At 40.9% G+C, this 24045-nt stretch overlaps 1 protein-coding gene across 1 annotated transcript in view; it reads left to right on the forward strand.

Annotated features, from left to right (window-relative positions):
* Positions 1-24045, forward strand: part of LOC311235953 (supervillin-like) — a 271644-nt gene that overhangs the window by 841 nt on the left and 246758 nt on the right. The window lies entirely within an intron of this gene.

The raw sequence follows: 24045 nt of genomic DNA on the forward strand, positions 1-24045 counted from the left end.
TGCATAATTTAGCTGGTGCAGGTGTCTTTTGTGGAAGTCTGTTGACTGGAGTGACCAGCCTTCCAGGCCAGCTGCCAGCTGGTGCCTCAGCTTCAGTCAAAGTCCTCGACTCTTTTTGTATCACAAACAGTACTGTATTTGCAAATCTGTTATGTCATAAATGTATAGATGTAGCAGTACTGTCTATCTGTATGTCATGTATGTCATATTATGTCCTGATGAATTGAAAATGGGGGACCCTGATGGAAACAAGACAAACATCTTTTTCAGGTCTGCATCCCCTTAACAATTGTGTGTATTGAGCCGTACTGTATTGTACCCATTCTGCAATCTGTTAAATAAAGTTTTCATTCATTCATTCACTCCTCGTCATTGATTGATTGATTGATTAATTGAAAACTTTATTAACAGATTGCAGAATGGGTACAATACAGTACAGCTCAATACACACAATTGTTAAGGGGATGCAGACCAGAGAAAGACTTTCGTCTTGTTTACATCAGGGTCCCCCATTTTCAATTCATCAGGACATATATGACATACATGACATACAGATAGTCAGTACTGTGTGGGGTTGTGTGGGGGGGGGGGGGGGGGGGGGGTAGGGCGGGGGGACACTGTACAACTGTACAAGCAAAACTGTACATTGGGATATTGACAACCATACTAGGTAATTTACATTGGTAATTACATTGGTCATTTACATTGGTAATTCACATACTCTACTCGAATGGACTGAATGAGCTCCACGTCATACCGACTAACTTTTATTCTTTAACTTGCTGTCTTCGACTTGGCCCGCAGCCCGGAAACATTAAGTCCTCTGGTTGCCTCCCTTCTTTCTTCAAGTAAGAGAGAGAGAGAGAAAAAGAGAGAGGCCCCTGGTAGTCCCTCTGTAAACAACGATGGCGCTGCAGTGAGGCATTGGTGAAGTGTTCTGCAAAGCACCTGTAAAAACAAGACATAGGAAATGGAGAGAAAGCCGGGCAGAGGCGAACGCGAAACGTGCTGAAATGAGTTTCAGGGCTGCCTGACTAGCTGACCAGCCTTAGTCAGCCATTTCCAGAGACTGACTTTTAAGAGAAGCTTAAGTGGTAGTAATGTGAGGTGGGTTTTGTGCAGTACTATTGGAAATCACTCAAGTGATGATGATGAAGACTTTATTTCAGACTCAAGGTCCATATTACACATACAAAACAACATCAAGAATACAATAACAAAAGAAACAAGGCCAACAACATAGATTAAAATACATTAAAATACAGGCATCGGTTCCAATGTTTCCACAGATCAGATGAGTACCTTGTATCACTTCGTTTTACATCACTAATGGCACCTATTATCTTGTTTTTTGACTCTAATAAACGACACATAAATTTAAACATCTGGTTCCGCAGCAGAGCATGGAAGGTGGGGACATTTGTAGTCACAAACAAATGGCTTGCACTAGTCCGTCTTGGGAGCTTAAGGAGGATCCTAAATGCATCATTATATGCTACCTGCAGTTTATAAAATCTTTTGCTGTGCTATAATTACGGTATTACACCATAGGTGTGCAGTATAAAATGGAGTACAATAGGCTCTAAACAGGCTTATTTTTACATTGTCTGTACACATATACAATTTTCGTGCCAGCATATTGGCCTGTGCATACAGTTTGCAGCACTGGCGCTGCACATCAACATCATCACACATGTCATCAGTGATATTGTGACCCAAATATTGCATACTCTTCACCACATCTAGAGCGCAGTCAGACAGCAAGAAGGAGGGACACTTTTGCTTCTGGTCCTCCTTAGTTTTCACTATCATAACAACACTCTTTTTAGGGTTGAATTTGATATCATGTTGTATACCATACACAGAGCAGATTTTAAGCAGTTGCTGTAAACCAGCACTATAGGGGGACAGTATGACTAAGTCATCAGCATAGATAAGATGGTTGATAAGGCTCTCCCCCACCATACATCCAGTCTTACATTCCCTTAGTTTAGTGGAGAGGTCATCCATATACATTGAACAGGAAGGGAGACAAAATCCCGCCCTGTCTTACTCCATTACCCACATTAAAATGAGCTGACATCGAGTTACCCCATTTAACTTGTATAAGCCGATGTGCTGATAAGTGCTTTATGCAAGCAAAAGATGGCAAATATGATTATTGAAGTTCATCTTCCATCTTCATTTCATGGAACAGAGACCTTCGGTGGGCTAACTGAGACTTGAGACAGCAGTGGGAAACCCCAGTTTGTAGCCCCTTTCGTGACTGTGATGCACGCCAACAAGGTTTGGCTGAATGAATCCACAGTCCCTTGCTCCTCAATAGGAAACCAACCTAGATTTACCATGAATAACTGGTCCTACCCGAACCGTTCGTTATACAAGTATCACAGAGACATTTCAAAGGTACTCACAGTTGCACGAGGGTCTTGGACAGATCATCGCAATGGTTTTAAAGCTCGGCGTTGCTAATAAACATTTTAAATAATTTTTATAAACTGGTCAACAGTCAACACTGGTCAACACAGCTTTATCCCTGGCATTGGGTGCCTGATGCGCATGCCCTGTGATAACAGCGCAGGCGCATCAGGCAGCTAAAGCCGTTTTGAGCAGTGTTTTAAAAAGTTTATAAAAATTATTTAAAATGTTTATTAACAACGCCGAGCTTTCAAACCATTGCAATTATCTGTCCAAGACCCTCGTGCAACTGTGAGTACCTTTGACATTTCTGGTAGGACCAGTTCTTCATGGTAAATCTAGGTTGGTTTCCTATTGAGGAGCAAGGGACTGTGGATTCACTCGGCCAAACCTGTTGTCACAGTCACAAAAGGGGCTACCCAGTTTGATGCTCGGAGAGCAAATAAAGCGAATGGGACTGTGGGTAATTTGCCAGTGGATCGGATTAGACGATGTGAGTTGGCACAAGATGGCTCGGAATCAAAGTGATGCTTGTAAATGGTAAATGGCTGCTTTTTTATATAGCGCTTTTATCCAAAGCGCTTTACAATTTGTTACTCACATTTGACCCATTCACTCACACATTCACACACCAACAGCGGAGGCAACCATGCAAGGTGCCAACCTGCTCATCGGGAGCAATTAGGGCTTAAGTATCTTGCTCAAGGACACATCGACACGCTGCCAGGGAGGAGCTGGAATCGAACCGGTAACCTCCGGATTGCCAGATGACTGCTCTACCTCCCGAGCCACTGTCGCCCCTACTGCTTGTCTGTGACTCTTGAGTCAACATGACACCGTAGTCTCATGCAGTGCATTCAAATCGCTTGGGTAAACCAGAGCGCTGTGCCTATGCTCGGGAGATGGGTGAGGTTTGTTTGGGCTCTGTGTGTGAATAAGGTGATTTTATATTTTGCAAAGTAAGTGTGTGAGAGCAATGTGGGGTAGCTGTAGCCTGATTTCAATATGTTTCTTTTTTTGCAATTCGGTTGTTATTTGTTGTCACCACCACCAGGCTGTGGAGCTGCCACCTTGCTCCAGAATGTTCATGGTATTTGAGGTAGACTAGGCTGTCATCTTGCTCCAGATTGTTCATGGTATTTAAGGTAGGCTAGGCTGTCATCTTGCTCCAGAATGTTCATGGTATTTGAGGTAGGCTAGGCTGTCATCTTGCTCCAGAATGTTCATGGTATTTGAGGTTGGCTAGGCTGTCATTTTGCTCCAGAATGTTCATGGTATTTGAGGTAGGCTAGGCTGTCACTTTGCTCCAGAATGTTCATGGTATTTGAGGTTGGCTAGGCTGTCATCTTGCTCCAGAATGTTCATGGTATTTGAGGTAGGCTAGGCTGTCATCTTGCTCCAGAATGTTCATGGTATTTGAGGTAGGCTAGGCTGTCACCTTGCTCCAGAATGTTCATGGTATTTGAGGTAGGCTAGGCTGTCACCTTGCTCCAGAATGTTCATGGTATTTGAGGTAGGCTAGGCTGTCATCTTGCTCCAGAATGTTCATGGTATTTGAGGTAGGCTAGGCTGTCATCTTGCTCCAGAATGTTCATGGTATTTGAGGTAGGCTAGGCTGTCACCTTGCTCCAGAATGTTCATGGTATTTGAGGTAGGCTAGGCTGTCATCTTGCTCCAGAATGTTCATGGTATTTGAGGTTGGCTAGGCTGTAATTGTATCTTTACAAACGGCCTGTGTCACAACAGGCCTCCCCTACCCAACCATCAGCGGGTGTTGAGCAAGAAAGCAGAAGAATGTTGATGCATGTCTTGATGTGTGTGTTAGAGCTGCCGCGATAACCGCATTACCGCGGTATCGCTGTTGCATCATGCCCACCGCAGAGTTGGGCTGAATACCGCATCACCGCTATTTTTTATAAAAATAATAAAGTAGCGCCCAGACGTTGGGCTTGCGGCTCTGCAGATATACCCTACTTGGTTCCAAGCGACCCTATTGGGTAGGGGTGGGACGATACATCGATCCAGATCGATACATCGATGTAATTATCAACAATCGAATCGGATCGATGCGATGTAATAAGATCGATTCATATCGATACTCTTATTTTGAAAATCCTGTGGCGAGTCTAATATCCGCCCAAGAACAACAGCAGTAGCTCCGTGTGTGTAGATGTTACAGCATAGCATTCTCCCTTTCTGTGTGTGTGTGTGTGCGCGCGTCTTTGGAAAGACCAGATGAGGTCAGAGGAGTTTGATGTTTAAATGTTATTTAAACATAAACAATATAATACATAATAAATGTAGGCCTATACATGATCATGCAACATCAACAAATTGTTGTAGGAACGGTTTGGGAGAGGGAGGTTGTGAGTTTTGAGTTCCAAAAAATGTAGCTTAAAGTTTAAAGCTCAATATATAAAAACGTGGCACTTTACAGTGAACAGGAGGTCTATTTGTATTAAAAACAATAGATTGATTTTCCTTTAAATGTCTGGAAGAGCTCAAAAATACAAATGTCAAATGATATTTTCATTACCTTTTTTTTGTTGATCTAAATGTTACTGATTGTGTTAAATGGGCATATGATATCATCTCATATCGATCGCAGGCACCTGAATCTAATCGTATTGTATCGTGAGAGACTTTGTGATATTGGCAAATATAGTATCGTTGTCCAAAGAATCGATATCGTATCGTATCATGATGAAACTGGTGATTCCCATTTCCCACCCCTACTATTGGGTAGAAGTGGTACCAGAAAAGTCATGTGAAACATTGCAGACCACCGATTGGTCAGAAGAGAGACACGTCACACGTTGGGGTCTCTGAACAAAAACAGAAAGCCGCCATCTTTACTCCCTCGCTAAGGATGTATTTCATTCAGGATTTGTTTGCGACAGCACCAACTCCAATAAACAAAAAAGGATGGATTCACTGTGTATTCTGCCTCATTTATTGATGAAACAAAACCGACATCAACCCAATTTACCACCGAGCGGAGAGTTTAGTGTCACAACAAGATCGCTGATGTGTTAAGTTGGTTGTTGTTATTAGCCTAATACTACCGTCAGCAGATATACACGAGAGGTAACGTTAAACCCGGGTTGCTTGGTAGAATAGACACAATGAGAGGTAACGTTAGCTTTAGCAGAATAGACACAACGAGAGTCTGGTTAATGTTGTTATTAGATTGATTGATTGAAACTGTGTTAAACTCTGGCTTGCTGCAAGCCCTCGGACATGACTATGCCCACGGAGCTTTCAGTGTACACAAGCGGCCCCGCCTGCATCCCCACACGGATGCAGTACCTGGCTGCAGTGGAAAAGGAACGAAGTACCAGGTACCTAAATCGGGTCGAGTCGAGTAGGTACTATGCAGTGGAAAAGCGCCATTAGACTAGAGGCAGGCTATAAGAGTAGACTACTAAAAAAAAAAAAAAAAAATGCATTCAAACTTTTTTTTTTTTTTTTTTTCTCGCACTGTGCGGTAATAACCGTGGCGGTAGGAAATATTTCGCAAATTTGTGCGGTAAGGAAAATATCAATACCGCGGCAGCTCTAGTGTGTGTGTGTGTGTGTGTGTGTGTGTGTGAGGAGCATGTTGGTATGTGTCCTGTAAGAAGTATACAGGGTTTTCTATGTCTTTCTGGAAGGATTAGCTGGTGTCTCACTCTCACTCTGTACTGCATTTTCACGCAGGAGTGCTGTGATTGCTGGGCGCACCAGGCACGTGACAAAGCAGCCAGCAATCACAGCACTCCTGCGTGAAAATGCGGAAGCAGCCATTTTAGCCAATGCTAGCTCAGTGATTTTTTACTCGTTTATAAAAATGATTTAAAATGTTTATTAGCAACGCCGAGCTTTCAATGCAGCCGAGTGACATTTTATTATTACCGGGTTTCCCCCCATATCACCACTCGCCCATATGCCCTTCACAACGGTGATGTTGTCATACTTGTCATTCAGAATACACCTGCTGAACCCCTAGCGTTGACATGAGATTCGATTCCAATGTATTATCATACAGCACAAGTACAGTACAACCAGAATATGTTTGGCATCCAACCAGAGTGCAAATGTAACAAGTCAAGTTCAAGTTTTGTTTTATTTAGCTATTACATTACAGTGAAATGCTTGGTTCTTTCACTGCCCAGCCCAGTCCAGCCCAACCCAGTCCAACCTAGACCAGCCCAACTTTCCCTGCCCAACCCAGTCCAGCCCAGCATCTTTCACTGCCCAGTTTAGCCCAACCCAGTCCAGAATAGTTCCCTCTTTCATGTTAATATGTGATATCTAGGGATGGGTACCGAATTCGGTACTTTTGAGGTACCGAACCGAAACACGTCGGTACTACAGAGTATCGAATCAAGTCAGATACCAAAAAAAATAATATTTTTTTTTACTTTTTTTTTTTTAAACTTTTTTCTTTTCATGTCAACGTTCACACGCACAATATATGCTTACCTAGGATTTGACTTGATTCAACAACAAAGCAGTTGGAGCAATGACAAGCCGAAAACTGTCAATTGTAGTTATTTGAAGTTTTGATTTTTTTTTACGACTGAGGTAGGTAAATAAAATTTCTTGAGACTAAAGTACAGAAAAAAGGTACCGTTGGGTACCGGTATCGATTCACAGGTACCGGTACCGGTATCGGTTCAAATGTGAAAGGTACCCATCCCTAGTGATATCCTAATATTTTGAAGAGTAGAGACGGTGTGATTAATATATGTTTTATGCTAATATTGTGAAGAGTAGAGACACGGTGTGATTATTACTATGATTGAAAATCAATTTAGACGAAGACATACAAAGAAGTAATTATCACAATTAGCGATTTTTGTTATGGCTGGTAAAAAATCTGTTTGGCTGGTAAAAAAAACATATACTCGCCAGTTGGCTGGTAAGCCAAAAAGTTAGTTTCCTCCCCTGCCTACATCACATTAGGGATGGGCGTGAGTAATCGATTACTCAAGTACTCGCCACTTCAACTGAACTTGAGTGGGTTTTGAGGTATTTTTTTATTACCAAAAGTGCTTGTTTTTGCCACTGAAACAGAAATCTCACTCTGAAATCCCACAAGTTGTGAGTTGTTGCAGGAAGACAACACTGGTCAGCTGTGGAGCATGAGAGTGTACTGCGAAGACCTTGTTGCGTCGAAAGCTAGCTCAGTGTTATCTGAAAGACAACAACATGTCATGCGTAGCATTCATAGACTAGTATTGATGGGGACATGCCATTCCATGAGTGGAGAGACCTGCTGCAGACAGAGTGGAGGAGGTAATGTAATTATTACAAATGGTAACTGACTGTTTTCACTGACAATACGCATTAAGCATCGGGTATATTGCTGCGCATTGTTATGTCCGCGGAGCGAAACATAATAAAATCGGTTGTGTGTGTGACTCCGCAATATCTCGTTATTGCTGCTGCCATGTGCTTTAAGATGCATTCTAAAAAATATATTTTCCTAAACAATTACCCAAGCACTATTCAAGTAATTCATGCGTGTACTCGATCTGGGAAAACATTACTCATGCCAACCTCTACATCACCTGCTGCTGTTTACCTGTATTGTCTTCTAGACCGTTGCAAAGACCAAAACAAAGAGACAGAGAGGCTCCTTGTTGTCGGGCAGCTAAGCATTGTGTGATGAGTTAGTGCTAAGTGTTCTCATTCACCTGTACACGTAATGTCATTCCAGTATTGGTGTTGGGTTTCCTGTGCGGGCGTCTTCTCACTTCTCCTATCGTCTTCTCCCTCCACACACAGGAGAGAGAGAGGAGAGGAGTCGGGGGGGGGGGGGGGGGGGGGGCGTCGTGCTTCAAATGAGTTCTAACTCTAGGAACTTTGCTGGTGGGTGTTGTTGTCCAATGTTTTTTTTTTATGAGGAGCGTCGAGATCAAATCTTTCATTTGAGCTAGTTTTGTCACGGGAATGACATGAGTGACTGCGTTTAATAATTTTTTCAATCCTTTTTTTTCTTTTTCTTTTTTACATGTAATATAATACAAAACATGACAGCATATAATAATAATAATAATAATAATAATAATAATAATAATAATAATAATAATAATAATAATAATAAACAGAACATCACCAGACAGTAAAAACAATAACGATAATGACAATAGAATGACAGTAGAAATAACAAACAAAACAAAAAGAAATAATAAATACAGAACCTAAAAATAAAAACGAATTGATTGATCTTCCGGTTTAGCTACAATATGTAGCGTACGCATTTGGTAACGGCTCCGCTCCCGTCACCGTTAATTTCGTTCAAAAACATTATTTTAACAAATACCAATGAGATTAAACCACATCGTATGTATTGATAGGAACTCTATCAAAAGACATAAAGACTCAACATGGGGGGTAAGGATGAGAAAAAGGGTAGAAAGAAACACGAAGCAGCAAATCAAACGGCGACGATTGATACACAATCCAAGAAAACAACAGGCGTTGCGGCGGCAGATCCGCTGTTGACAACCCCCGATGGGAATATAACGGAGAATATACCGGGTCCATCGGCGACTGGCTCCGAGAGGGAGACAATAGACGACATAACGGGAACGACAGGAAAAAGTAGCGTGAAGGACAAAGCAGAGGATATTGAGAAGATAATAGCCAACAAATCCATCGGCCCCATCACTGCACCTACAATATCAACTGGCACTGGCAGTGTAATTACACAACCCGACTTCAACTCTCTGACTAGCCTGATTAAGGATCTGATTAAGGAACAGATGGTAGCTTTCAAAGTACACGTCGCACACATCGATGCTAAATTCGAAGAAGTTATGGAAGCGGTCGCTGTACAGTCCGTGCGAATCACGACAGTGGAGAATACGGTGACAGAAATTACACGGGCAGTCAAAGAGAACGAGAAGATCATCAACGATGGTTTGACAGAGGTAACGAAGGAGATAGAAAAGGTGGAAGAGGCATGTCGGATAAAAATACAAGAAGTTAAAGATGAAGCGATGGAGAGGCTACTCGAAACCCAACGTTACTACAGGCGAAATAACATCCGCATTGTAGGACTTGATGAATCAGTCAATTGCACAGACGACAAGTTTCCAACAGTGTTATCAGAGATTTTGGGTAACAACATTCTAACCACAGAGCTGATAGTGGACCAATGTTACAGAATCGGTACTCGGGAACAAAGAGGCAACGGTCCAAGAGTCATCATTGTTACTCTGCGCAAGACGGCAATAAGAGATGACATCATCAGAGTTGCACGCAACCAAAGGGGAAAGCTGAAACATGGTGAAAATTCAATATTTATCTACGAGGATCTTTGCAAAGAGGCCATCGCTCAGCGTTTCCCCTACAAGGAGGTGATGCAGAAATTGTTCAAGTGTGGCCTCAAACCAAGGCTAATATACCCGGCGCTATTATCGATCGTGGGCAGTGACGGCCGTAGGGTAGGATTACACACGCCTAAAGACGCCGAGGAATACTTGAATCTACATGGAGCAGATCCCCCAGGGCAGAACGCAACACTGTCTCGCACCAGATAAGCCTACTCATCTCTCTCTTTCTCTGTGTATCTCAGTATTAGAATGACTTTATCCGGGCTCAACAAAAGTAGCAGATGATATGCATGCCGGCAACACCAAGGCACAATGTGTATAATATGGTTCGTAATGCATTATATTTACAGACTTCTGGTCTCCGTGGAGACAAGAATATATCATTGACACTATGAACAATCTGGAATATTCTGGGTTCATCGCTCGACTGCTCTGGGTCACTAAGAAATATCCCGAAAATACTAGTAGTCATGAACCCTGGGTAGGAAGATCATTCTGGAACATAACAGCAGTCTGTTAGTATACTAGTGTATTCTACAACCTTCTAGAATATAATGCACCATTACAACGAAGGCCTGCAACTCTAACATTAACACCCGGTGTGTATAAGCATAAGCATCAATTGACTGAAGTTTAATCAGGCCTTAATAAGGCTTTAAAAAAAAATCAGCCACACCTAAACGTATGAGCACAACAAGGTTATTCTAATAATTTAAATAATCACTCTACTGATGTAGAGATTGGCACAATGTAGCTCTAAAAGTCTCTGTTTTTCTCTTTTATCTATTTATTCAATTCTGTTCTAGTGGTTTCTCCACGTTGAGTTTTATTTTAGCTCTCACTCCTTTTTTTTCTTTTTTATCTTACATTGTTCTTTCCCATTGTTCTTCATATTAAGGTGTTAGTGTTTCTCTACAATCTTTTCCTTTTTATTTTTTATTTTTTTAATAATATATTTTTATTTCATTTTTTGGAAGAAAAGGCAGGATATATAATGCACATACAATGCACATACAATGCACATAAAAACATACATTTAAATTTTTTGCCAATTACTTGCATTGGCTTGCCCCTTGCCTCATTTAAAATAAAAAACTCCTACCCCCTAACCCCTGCACCAACCACCGTTGACAAAAAATAAATAAAATAATAATAATAATAGTAACCCCCCCCCCAACCCACCCGTCATAGGCCTGAGAAGAAAATTAATAGAACAAAAATGTCAACAAAGACCGAAAAAAAAAAAAAAGGAATTATACAGATATAATTAGTTATGTCCTGCTAGCTATATATTGAAGGTCCTAACTTGATAGAGAATATGGTTCCAGCTATCTATTGTTTGATATCTTGCCCCATTTAATCTAGCTGTAGAAAGCTCCATTGTTACAACATCAGCTAATAAATGTTTCCAGTGATTAAAGGGCAGAGAGTGTGGAGCTTGCCATCGCAGCGCCAACATTTTTTTTGCAGCAGTACTTCCTGCCAGCCAAAATCGTCTCTGAACAATACTTAAAGCTAAAGATTCATCATCATTAAGGAGAAGTAATTTGGGACAACAGGGAATATGTTTTTGTAATACTTTAGATAGATAATTAGTTATCTGTTCCCAGAAACTTTTAACTGTGGGGCATTCCCACATCATATGTGTAAAATATTTTCCTTTTTCTGATGTTTCCTACATAAGTTAGTAGAAGGTTCAAATGAATATATCAATGAAGGTATATTCTTTTTTTTCATTTTTCATAATATTTCACTACAGTAAGGGAAGGCGCAAGACCAAAAGCGACATTCTATTGAATTAGAATGAAAATGTTAGATCCTATGGCAATTAGCATAGGAAGATTAGAATTACAAAGCTCAGTTTGGGCAATCCGGTGGCCTAAGGGAGGGAGTCATACGCGGAGGATGTGTTTATGGAACACAGGCCTGTACGACTCTCTGGGAGAGGGGAAAAAAGGGGATTTTTATTTGTATATATGTTTTTAAGCTCGGCTCTCAACGGGACCTCAATAATTGGATGTACATCTATTGTAGCTTCGCACTCCAGAAGCATTACCAAAAACTACACAAAAACATGTATAGATTATGGCTAGTTTGAATATAATGATATGGAACACTGGTGGGATAAATAAACAACACAAACGCAAAAGCGTGCTCACACTGATGAAAAAAGAACATGTGGACGTGGCTCTACTAAGCGAAACGCACATTTTAGAGGAAGACATAGATACGTTAGCGGATAACACATATCATAATATTAGTCACTCTTCTTTTGGTATGAGAACTCGAGGTGTAGCCATAGTCGTTAGACGTAAGTTGAATATTGAATTAAAGGGAGTATGGTCGGATGCAGATGGGCGTATCTATAGCTAGGATTGTACACAATAACAGGAAAATAGCGTTGGCAGCGGTATATGCCCCAAATTTGTACGAAGAGGGTTTCTTCTCTACACTAACCAATGCAATGTTAAACCTTCCCGATTACTCATTTATAGTAGGTGCAGATTTTAATGCCATTTGGAATCCAAGGATGGACAAATCTTACCTCGCCTTTTCCAGCGAACAAAATAATTCATCTAAAGCATTAAAGGATTGGTCGAAGATTACAGGTGTAAATGACTTATGGCGTTCACTTAATCCCACGACCCGAAAGTACTCTTGTCGTTCGGCGAGACATAACACATTATCCAGAATAGATTATGTCTTTGCATCCCCGAGACTATTTGATAAATATGAAGTGGAAATGATACCCAATGCACTATCAGATCACTGTTATTTACTCCTAAAAGGAACATTTGGTATACTATGAATGAATGAATGAAAACTTTATTTAACAGATTGCAGAATGGGTACAATACAGTACGGCTCAATACTTGTCTTATCTATCTTCCCGAGCCCCAAGATGGCGTTTTAATTCGTTGCTGCTTAACAACAAGGAATTCATTACACAACTCAAAGAAGCTCTTATAGTATTCCTACGGGAGAATGCAAACTCGGTGAAGACCCCAGAATAATATGGATGTCGGTAAAGGGAATGATCAAGGATTTCACTGATAGCTTTTCCTCCAAAATGCGCAAGAATCAATGCACAAAACTGTCTGAACTGGAAACGCTTTACTCAACGTTATTTAATTCTTTAAAATACAACAACTCAACTAGACTAGAAAATCAAGTTAACGTACTAAAAATAGAGATCAATGCCATATACAGACAACAATCGGAAATACAAATACGCAGCACAAGACAACAGCAGTACTCCCAAGGTTCTAAACCTAGTCACCTATTAGCCATGCGATTAAGAATTAATGCAAAATTTGCAGATATAACTACCATTAGAGCACAACAAGTACTTGAAACTGACCCCGAAATAATAAACGATACATTCAAAGAATTCTACTCCGACTTATATAAATCAGAAACGACCTTCGATCAAAACAAAATGGACACATATCTTAATCAAATTATTCTCCCTAAACTTTCAGAGGATGACGCTAAACAGTTAGAAACACCGATCACACTAGAGGAACTCAAGAAGGCCATATCCGAAATGCAAAGTGGTAAGGCTCCTGGAAGAGACGGTATCCCACCAGAAATGTACCTTTCTTGTTGGGACATAATGGGACCCTTATTACTAAATATGATCTTATACTCAGTCAAGGAGGGGAACTTCCATAAAAACGACAATATTGCACTCATAACAGTCCTTCTCAAAAAAGACAAAGACCCCACCGAGTGCGGTAGTTACAGACCCTTAAGCCTCCTCGGAACCGATGTCAAACTGTACTCTAAGGTATTAGCCATCAGATTACAAAAGCATATGACGTCTTTAGTTCATCCGGACCAAACTGGCTTCATAAGAGGTCGCCTGATCACGGATAACATAAGACGAATACTGCACGTACTAGATGCAGACAAGGATGACACCATACCTAAGGCGATGCTGCCCCTGGATGCTATGAAAGCCTTTGACAGGCTGGAATGGTCGTATCTATGGGCAGTATTAGAAAGGATGGGGTTAGGAAAAGGATTCATTGATATGATTAAAGTATTATACAAAGACCCATCGGCCATGATTACAACAGGTACAATCATCTCCAAAATCTTTCCGGTATCACGCTCAGCCAGACAGGGTTGCCCTCTTAGTCCCGGACTATTCGATCTATCATTAGAGCCTTTAGCACAATATATAAGACAATCCCAATCCATAGAACCAATCGTAATCAAGGGCACACAACATAAAATTATTGACGACGTAATATTGTTCATGCAAAACCCCAACAACACATTGCCGCATATACTCAAGTTGATTGAGAACTTTGGTGATTTATCGGGATTTAAAATAAATTGGCCGAAGTCGGCTTTTCTTCCTCTTAACATCCGTGCAAAAAAGACACAACCCTCCCAGGTGCGATACCCATGGTCAAACATTTTAGATGCTTGGGTGTGGAAATATTTCCCACCATAAGACAAACGGTGAAGCACAATTACACAAAAATACAGAACAAAATCAAAGACGACCTGGACAGGTGGGCAAAACTTAAAAACTCAGTACAGGCAAGGGTATCAATAGTTAAAATGGATGTATTACCAAGAATCAATTTCTTCAGCTCAATGCTTCCGTTACCTCCTCCAGAGGGCTACTGGAAAAGATTACGAACCTCCACATACAAATTTATTTGGAATAACAAACCACCTCGCATAAAAAGATCCACCGCACAGAGAAATAAAGCAGACGGTGGCATGGCAGTTCCAGATTTTTTACAATATTTTAAGGCTTTCACATTAAGACCATTGAAAATATGGTTTGACCCCCAGGCTTTGGTATCTTGGAGAGAATTAGAAGAAAACATAGTAGCCCCACAGAGACTGAAAGACATAGCACACACTAAACTTTCAATCAAGCATTGTGAGCGGGAATTTGGCCCCATAATTACCCATGCAATCAGAACATGGCGGGAAACACAAAAGAAATATCCTAACCCTCAAGAATGGCATAATCACACTCCCATATTCAATAACAATGCACTCTTAATGGGAAAACGCCCTATAAGATTCCCTATATGGGAAGAGCATGGCATACACTCATTAGGGGATATTTTTAATAACCAGGGCCTCTGTAGTTATGTCGAAATATGCACAAAGTTTAACCTCACCGAGTCCACATGGCTTTTTTACATACAGTTACGACTTTGTCTGAGGTCTCACGGTGTTCCATTACTCATACCAATTGAACACCACAGAAACCACACATTTTTCTATGAAAGAGAAACATTGGGAGGTTTTGTATCAGGTTTTTATTATCAATTACTAACGTCCTCGTATGAAACCCTTCAACTAGACACTGTCTGGAGGAGGGATATACCAGACCTGGAAAATTACTTTGATTGGCAAGGAACCTGGGCAAATGTCCGACTTACATCAAGGAACCCGGATCATCAACAAATCAATCTGAACTATATTCACAGGACATACTTGACTCCTATAAGGCTGTGCAAAATGGGGCTTAAACAAGACTCCAAATAATCCCTATGTACAAACGGGGACGAAGGAACATTTATGCACATGTATTGGGACTGCCCACCAGTTAAGGCATTCTGGAAAGATGTGTCCCAACAATTATCAATACTCGTATCTTGGAATATACCGTCCTGTACACCCCTCTGTATTACTATTGAATGATGTTTTTGAGTTTGCAGTGAATCCACAATTAAAAAGATTGGTTTTATCGGGTATCACAGTAGCTAAAAAACTGATCGCATCACGCTGGTTTCAACCGGAAAAAATGTGCCGGAAAGTGTGGTTTCTTACATATCCTCGATGTGATATATCAAGAAATATCTACAGCAAGAATTCTGGGTCTCAATGAATCCAAAATGTCAATGTGGGTAGAAGTGGTGGAGAGATTAAAAGCTAGCTTATAATGGTAGTGTCTGGTTAGGAGTGAGGGATAATGGAGGTACTATCCAAGAGGGGGTCCGAGAGGGGGGGGGTTCGAGCTGGAGCATATGTGTGTAGGGTTTTAGAAAATAGGTATTAGGGGTATATTCTATACTAACATTTATATAATTGTAATTTCGCTGGATATACACTGTATACGGTTAAAATGTTATTATAGACTATTTTTGTTTTATCTTGTTTCTGTACTTGCATGTATTTTAACCACCTTTACTGAAAGTTTCATTATGCATTGTGTGTTGAGTACTGACTTTTAATAATTTTTGTTCTGCAATAATAAAAAAAAAAAAAAAAAAAAAAAATTAAATATGTTTAAAAATAAGAAAAAAAAATTTATGTTGTGGGACTTGTACAGCACTTTGTTCAACTTTGTCAGTGCTGTAAAGTGTAAACCTTTTTAAATCTTAGACAAACTAAACACTTTGCTTTCATGGAATATTGTAAGCCGTCATTTGAGGCTTTATAAAAGCAGCACAATGAACACAAATCTGTCAGTGCCGAGTCCGACCTCATCTTAAATAACAAACAGCATTGCTTGTTGTAGTTAACAAAGAGAGGCAGAGTTGATTTAGCAAAAAAAAAGAAATAATAATAATTCATATATTTTTATTTTTTTATTTTTTATAATCTATTTTTATTTTCATATTTGAATCCCATGCCCATCGAACGAAGCTTTGAAGTATTTAAGACAGCCCTAGTGGCTTCCCAGTCTAACTTGAAAGCACACATGACTGATACTGTCCTCCTCATCTGAGATCTAATAGCAGATGCTGTCATCTACCGATATTTACATTGTATACACATTGAAAAACAAGGATTCTATCAACGCCAACCATATATACGTTATTTGGTCCGTTTTCCTTTTTTTCCGATTTTAATATTCTATTCAATGTCACGGACCTGGATGTTGCCGTTAAAAGGCATACTGGGACCCAAGGGTGCAGTACCGGCCAGATCCTGCTAGGTGGCAGTATCGAGAGTGCAGTAAACCCTGTTCCAGACCGTGTGTTACATTTCCCACCGGGCGGAGAATGTTAGTACAGGGAAGCCTAGAGGTTCACTCGATCACATTGAAAAGTGTCTGGGACACTCTATGCATGTGTTGTGCCGGATTATGTCGTGGACCAGATGGACATCAGATGGACCCGATGGCGATCATACAATTGGAATATTCCTTTTGGAATAGCCCCGATCAAAGGTAAGGACTATCTGATGTCAATTCCAGCTTGATCCTGCAATGTTTTCATAGCGATCCAGCTGATCAGCGTGTGTAGTGTTCAAAACGAATGCCGTTACTGGCAATCAAAGCATCAGAAATACCCCCCCCCCCTTTCATGCATTCATGATGAAACATAATACCTATTATATACATTTGATTTGGAAATTCAAATAGTAGCATGTCCAGGGACGAAACGCCAATGCTTTTAGTAGAATTCACGTAGCAGCGTAACTCAGCTTTCCAGGAATTAGCCTGGATCACTCCGAAACTATACTTATATTCACCACGGGATAACGCGCAAATGTATACATGAAAAAATTTATTCTTTTTTGCATGTTCGATGGAAGATACTGACTGTCAAATGACCATAGTATTGTCTCCTTAGCTATAATATAGAATATAGATATAGCTCTACAAACAAGGTGACGCACCCCTATCTTTAAAGCGTGGCCTAGGTAGAACAGGATGAGGAAAATCCCTGGCGCTGAATGAGTTAAAGAACATGGCAGCAGCAATAACAATGCACAGCGATGCTTAATGTTTATTGTCAGTTACCATTTTCCACTCTGTCTGCAGCAGATCCTTCTGCTCATGAAATGGCATAATTTTGGCTTCTATGATGGCTTCTATCCCCAGGCCATTAGGATGCTCAATGACAATGACTCTATGTAACAACCCATCATCTATTCTACACTCACTGCACACACATCCACATGTACACTACACACTCACTTTAAACAAACACTCACCTTACCACTCACTTTAGACACTTTAACACACTTTATATTTATCTATTTTTTTTGTTTTTTTTTATCCACTTTTTCTCCCCATTTTCTATTTTTCTCACATCCCAATTTTCGTATATCCAATTCTTCCCTCCCCTGTCTTGAACGTTGCTAGACTATGCCTCCCACAGGTCGGTTGTAGTGAGGACAGAAGCCTTGCATCACGTGTCCCCTCCCGTACACGAGGAGGCAGCCTGTCGCATCTTTTCACAGCAGCAGCTCGAACTCTCAGTGGCGAGGAGTAACGCGTGGGAGGCTCACGCTGCCCCCGTCACTTCCTGCTTCCATCGCACCGGCGTCACCAAACCGACCTGTAGGAGTCCACAACGTCAAATCCCCAGCCACCGGCTTTCCCACCCTCTAATAGTGTTGTCACGATACTGGAATTTCGACTTCGATACGATACCTTGAAAAGTATCGATATTATCGATATTTTCGATACCAAAAAAAAATATATGTATATATATATATTATTTTTTTTTATTTTTTTTAACACATTTTGCTTTTTGTTGCTGGTTGATTCTCCTCAGCTTCTCTCTGGTACTATAAGAGAAGATAAATATAACACTTTTAAATAGGGATGCACGATATTGATTTTTTGATACCGATAACTTTATGCTCCTCAAGCCGATAACCGATATCGATAACCGATATTTATTGTATTATATATTTTTTTTAATGTATATATATATCATTTTTTTTTTTTTTTTTTTTTAGAAGCTCCGACGTCATCGGTACTGCTATCGGTACTCGAGAAATTATGGAGTTTTTTTTGAGGAATTTAAACGTCGCAAACTAATCTTGTTGGCCGTTTTCTATAACGTTATCTCTCCTGCCTCGGTGTCTCTGCCTGCGTGAGGAGCGGGCTCCGGGCTGTGCTGTGCTCACACACACTCACTCACTCACACACACACACACATGCTGCCGAGTACAGACAGCTCTGCTCTCATGGCGGACAGAACGAAACGTTCAAAAGTCTGGGTCTACTTTACTAAAGTCGATGCTGACAACGCTCGTTGCCACAAGTGCAACAAGACATTTGCCAGTAATGTAGTATAAGCGCTGGTACTTGTCAATGTGGCTGGCGGGGAGCTAACGTTATTAGCCTGAGCTCCGAGTAGAGTAATGGCTGACAATCCGGAGGTAAATAAACTAACGAGAGCTTCTGATTGGTGGTAAGAAGAAGAGATGGGTGCAAGCGGTGGGACGTAATTGGCAGATCCAGGGCTCTACGCTAACCTTTTTCACTAGGGGCACAGGTGCTCCTAAATGAAAAAATTTAGGAGCACACAAAGAAATTTAGGAGCACCCAAAAATATTTAGGAGCACAGTGAAAATATGTCAAGTAACAGAGTTTTTTTTTTTTCAAAAATAAATGTATATTTGTACTGTGCGTGCATGTGCAAACGGGACACATCTGTACGAAAGTCTTTCTCTGGTCTGCATCCCCTTAACAATTGTATGTATTGAGCTGTACTGTATTGTACCCATTCTGCAATCTGTTAATAAACTTTTCAATCAATCAATCAATGCAATAGCACATACCACCAAAGTCACTGGCCCACTGTGTGCGTGTGTGTGTATCATCTGCGTGTGCAAACGGGAATGGGACACAGACATTTGAACTATTAATTAAGTGATTAATGCCTACTGTGGCAAAGTTGTAGCCAACAACTAGGCCTAATAAGAAAGGCAGTGACATTGAACAAAAAGGAGACACTGGCTTTACAACCAGGGCCATCAGTAGAGGGGGGAGCTAGTGTTGCTCTTTTAGAAAAATAATCCTTTCAGGGTTGCCTATTGAAATACTGTACACCTCCAGTACAGAAACATTGTTTATGAGTTTGCGTGTCAGGTAGACCATTGATTGACAGTCGATTCTGCAAATTACGACGTCACACCGTTGCACTCTGGCCGTCCGGCGCTGCAGCTAGACCCTATTGCCACACCGCTTGCACTCTGGCCGTCCGGCGCTGCCCACCTCTGCGGTTGATAACGCTAGCCAAGTTAGCTGTACACACATACACAGTGGGCCAGTTGTAGGGGTGTAACAATGCATCGCAATGCATCGATCCTACTTTGCAATATTTACAAAACATGACATTGTTTTCGAACTCTAGCCATGGGGAAATGTTTAACCAATTCACGTTAAATTTGTATGTCTTCCCTCCGGCTCCAGTGGGTGTAGCTTCGCTAGCTACAGTGGCTACATTGGGTGCTACAGTGGGTGTAGCCTCGCTAGCTTGGCCAACTTCGCTAGCATGCTGGCTAGCGTCAGTATCTTGGTTAACGTTAACGTTAACCATCACCTCTGTAACATGAGCTGCCTCGCCTGACTTCTCATTCTCCGGTATCTTTCGCGCAAAATAAAAATGAATGGGCTTCGACATGGCTGTATTGTCTGACTCAGACAGTGACGCTGATCGTTACTTTCAGTTTCCAGTCGCGTGACCACAGGAAACTCTACTGTGATTGGAACGTTTATGCGGCTGTGAACTGTGGGACTTGTAGTTTTCGCAGCGGAGAAAAAAAAGGACGAATGAGGCTGTACTCTGCACTCGCCGGCCCCACTCGCACACCGTGCGAGTACTTGATTTTGCATGTTCGCACACAAATATTTTTAGGGGCATATGCGAGCAATATGGTCGCACTGTAGAGCCCTGAGATCGACTGTCTGTCTCCGAATGTAACGTGACTACGTCACAGCCAAGAAAGGGAGCGCTGGATTTGTGAAAAACTCCCTGTTCCTAAACCACGCTATCAATCGTACCACAGTACTGGCAAAACGGGAGGAGGGCGGCTATAATAAAAACAAGCGCCCTTCATCCAAATCCACCCACACCGGATTTCTTTTAACCAAAAAATTTATTATATATTATCAGAGCTATCAATAACGTTATCGGGTTTATCGGGATGATGTCATAATTGCTGATATCGGCCCGATAATTATCGTGCATCCCTACTTTTAAAACCCTTTGTTTATCTTTAGATCACACATTTAAAAATAACTGTTCATCTCACTTCAATAATTTTTATTGCAGAACATGGTATTTTCTCAAGCAGACAGATGTAAACACTGTAATCTGTGTTGCATGTACCTGACAAACTGAACTGTTATTACAGTCATATTCCGACTTAACTGAATGCACATGTGTGTGTGTGTGGACTACTGTAGTATTACAGGTATTAAAATGAACAATGCAACTTCCTTAAAAAAAAAAAAAAAAGTATGAATAATTAAATATCGATATTTCGGGAAATGAGTATCGAAACCGTTTTAAATATTCAGAATCGATATGTATCGATTTTTCGATATTTTTGACAACACTACCCTCTAATGGCGCTTTTCCACTGCATAGTACCTACTCGACTCTACTCTACTCTACTCTACTCGCTTTAGGTACCTGGTACCATGTTGCTTTTCCACTGCAGGTACTAAAATAAAGTACTCAGTTTGTCTCCGTGTGGGGAGGCGGGGCTGCTGGTGATCAGCATGAGAGCTCACCGAGTGAATCCACAGTCACTTGATCCTCAATAGGAAACCAACCTAGATTTACCCTGAAGGACTGGTTCTGGCCGAACTGTTCGTTATACAAGTATCACAGAGACATTTCAAATGTACTCACAGTTGCACGAGGGTTTCGGACAGAGATACGGGATGGTTTGAAAGCTCGGCGTTGCTAATAAACATTTTAAATATTTTTTATAAACTGCTCAAAACGGCATTATTTCCGGCGTTGGGTGCATGATGCGCATGCGCTGTGATCACACCAGGCAGCCAACGCCGGAAATAATGCAGTGTTGAGCAGTTTATAAAAAATATTTAAAATTGTGTTGATGTCGGTTTTGTTTAATCAATAAATGAGGCAGAATACACAGTGACTGTATCGTTTGTTTATTGAACTTGTGCCTGCTGCAACCATAATGAAATCCTATGCGAGACATTAATGGCGGCGTTCTGTTTTCGTTCAGACCAGTTCAGACTCTCCAACTATGACGCGTCTCTCTTCTGACCAATCAGTGGTCTGCAGTGTTTCACGTGACTTTTATAGTACCAGTTCTACCCGCTTGGCTCGCGCTTGGAACCAGACTCGAGCAGGGACTAAAAAAGTACCGAAAAAGTACCTGGTACCAGCCTGGTACCAGGTACTTTGGTAATGGAAAACCGAAAATACCGAGTAGAGTAGAGTAGAGTAGAGTAGGTACCATGCAGTGGAAAAGCGCCATAACACTTGCCAATTGTGTTAGTATGAACGACCGGCCAGCCGGTAGCAACGGCGAGAGCTGGGCTCGAACCCAGCGTATCCTGCGTTAGAGGCGAGCGCCTTGCCCACTGCGCCAATCAGCCGCCCATATTTATCTATTAAAGAGATTTGCACTACATTCATACCTCATTTACACCCTACCCTAAGTTTTGTACCTCTGCATAGGGCTGCCGCGGTTACCGCGGTATCGCTATCACGTCACGCCCACCGCAGAGTCAAGCTGATTACCGCATCACCGGCTGTAAATTATAAATAATTATTATTATTATAGTTGTGTATAGCCTATTTTCTTCACGCCATGTGTTCGAAAGTTTCCACTCGCAGTTAACATTCTGATCAAACCCCAGAACGTGCTTTGCTGCTATGGAAAGTTTTCTCTTTGAATCTGCTAAAAACATGGATCTTGTAGTGAAACCCAATCGAAGGGCATTCGGATGCCGTAAATACTGCCGCTTTGATCCCGAAAGAAGTCAGAGTGGTCACGATTAGCAAGGACAGGTAAGTACTGGTTCTGTTCTGGAGCAGTATATATGCCATATTGTGTGTGTGTGTGTGTGTGTGCTGAGCGCAGTTGCCCACTTAACGTTAGCAAGAAAGCGGCACCTGGTAGAATAAGCTCAAATGCACTCCTGGGCCGTGTTATGGTATGTGTTGAAGGATAGCCAGATTCACATAACGTTAGGGATTAAACTGTTGGCTATCTAATGTAACAATAGGGCTGAGTGAGCAGTTTAACTCTTGAGTAAGCCCCATGTAATAACCGGATCCATCACTAGCTTTAGCTGGTGTTAATTCGCTGGCCATGGGGTTGAACAAACAAATCCATGACGTTATTATCTGTTATGCAGATAGATAGGACACAGTCAATTAATTCCTAGTTGGTTATTGAACCAAGCATTTGGTTAACGTTAGCTACCGCGATCAGCAGTTTCAAGAACAGTAGTTTACTTTCAACCAGCTGTTTTCAACCAATATTCCTGCTGCAAAGTCGTCCTCTTTAATGACAACACTGGAATAAAGATAGACATTTAACGTTAGACTAGAGGCTATAAAGAATAGATTACTACAGAAATAAATGCATTCAAAAAGTTTAATTAGGAACAATTAATTTAACATACAAAAAAAAAGTATGGCTGTTACCTCTGCGGTTTGAATGGCTTCGCTAATTTGTGTGGTAAGGAAAAAATACCACGGTAGCCATATATTGTACCTCACTGTTACTCATTTTACTCTGTATTGTATATGTATATTGACTTTACTTACTTTTGACTTACTTCTTAATTACTTTTTTTACTTACTTTCTTTTTACTGTATGTAGCACACTCATGCAGAAACAAGCATTTCATCTTTTGTTGTGACAAATAATAAACAAACTTGAACTTGAAACTTGCCACATTTCGGTACTGCACAAAAAAATGGGGGAAAGAAATATAATTTTCTTTGTTTTTTAAGTCCGATGATGTCAACGTTTAGTTTACCACGAAACCTATAAACTGTGCCGCACGTTAACGTCAACCTTCACGCACACAATACATGCTTACCTAGGATTTGACTTGATTCAACAACTAAGCATTCGGGGCAATGGCAAGCCGAAAACGGTTGCAAGTGTGGTTACACTTTACAAAGCTAGATGCAGACAACGCTCGCTGCAATATTATATATTATATATATATTAACAAATTGTTCTAAATAAATAATAATTATAATAAATCATTTTAAGTTTGGATTTTTTATTTATTTTTTTTACAACTGAGGTAGGTAGATAATGTTTTTAGGCTAATGTACCGAAAAAAGGTACCGTTGGGTACCGGTATCGATTCACAGGTACCGGTATCGGTTCAAAAGTGTACAGTACCCAACCCTAAGCACAACCAACATTAACAGTTAGCGAGCCACAACAGCGTGTCTGTATCAATAGTCTATGAACGCTACGCAAAGTGGCCGACATGTTGGCACAATTTATTGAAATGTTTTAGCTAGCTGTATTCCAATGGATCTCCAACTCTTTCAGGCTTCCATTGTTGTCTTCCTGCAACAACTCACGGCTTGTGGGATTTCAGAGCGACATTTCTGTTTCA

The sequence above is a fragment of the Notolepis coatsorum genome (genome assembly GCF_963971535.1).
Source record: "Notolepis coatsorum genome assembly, chromosome: 10".
NCBI classification, from domain to species: Eukaryota; Metazoa; Chordata; class Actinopteri; order Aulopiformes; family Paralepididae; genus Notolepis; species Notolepis coatsorum.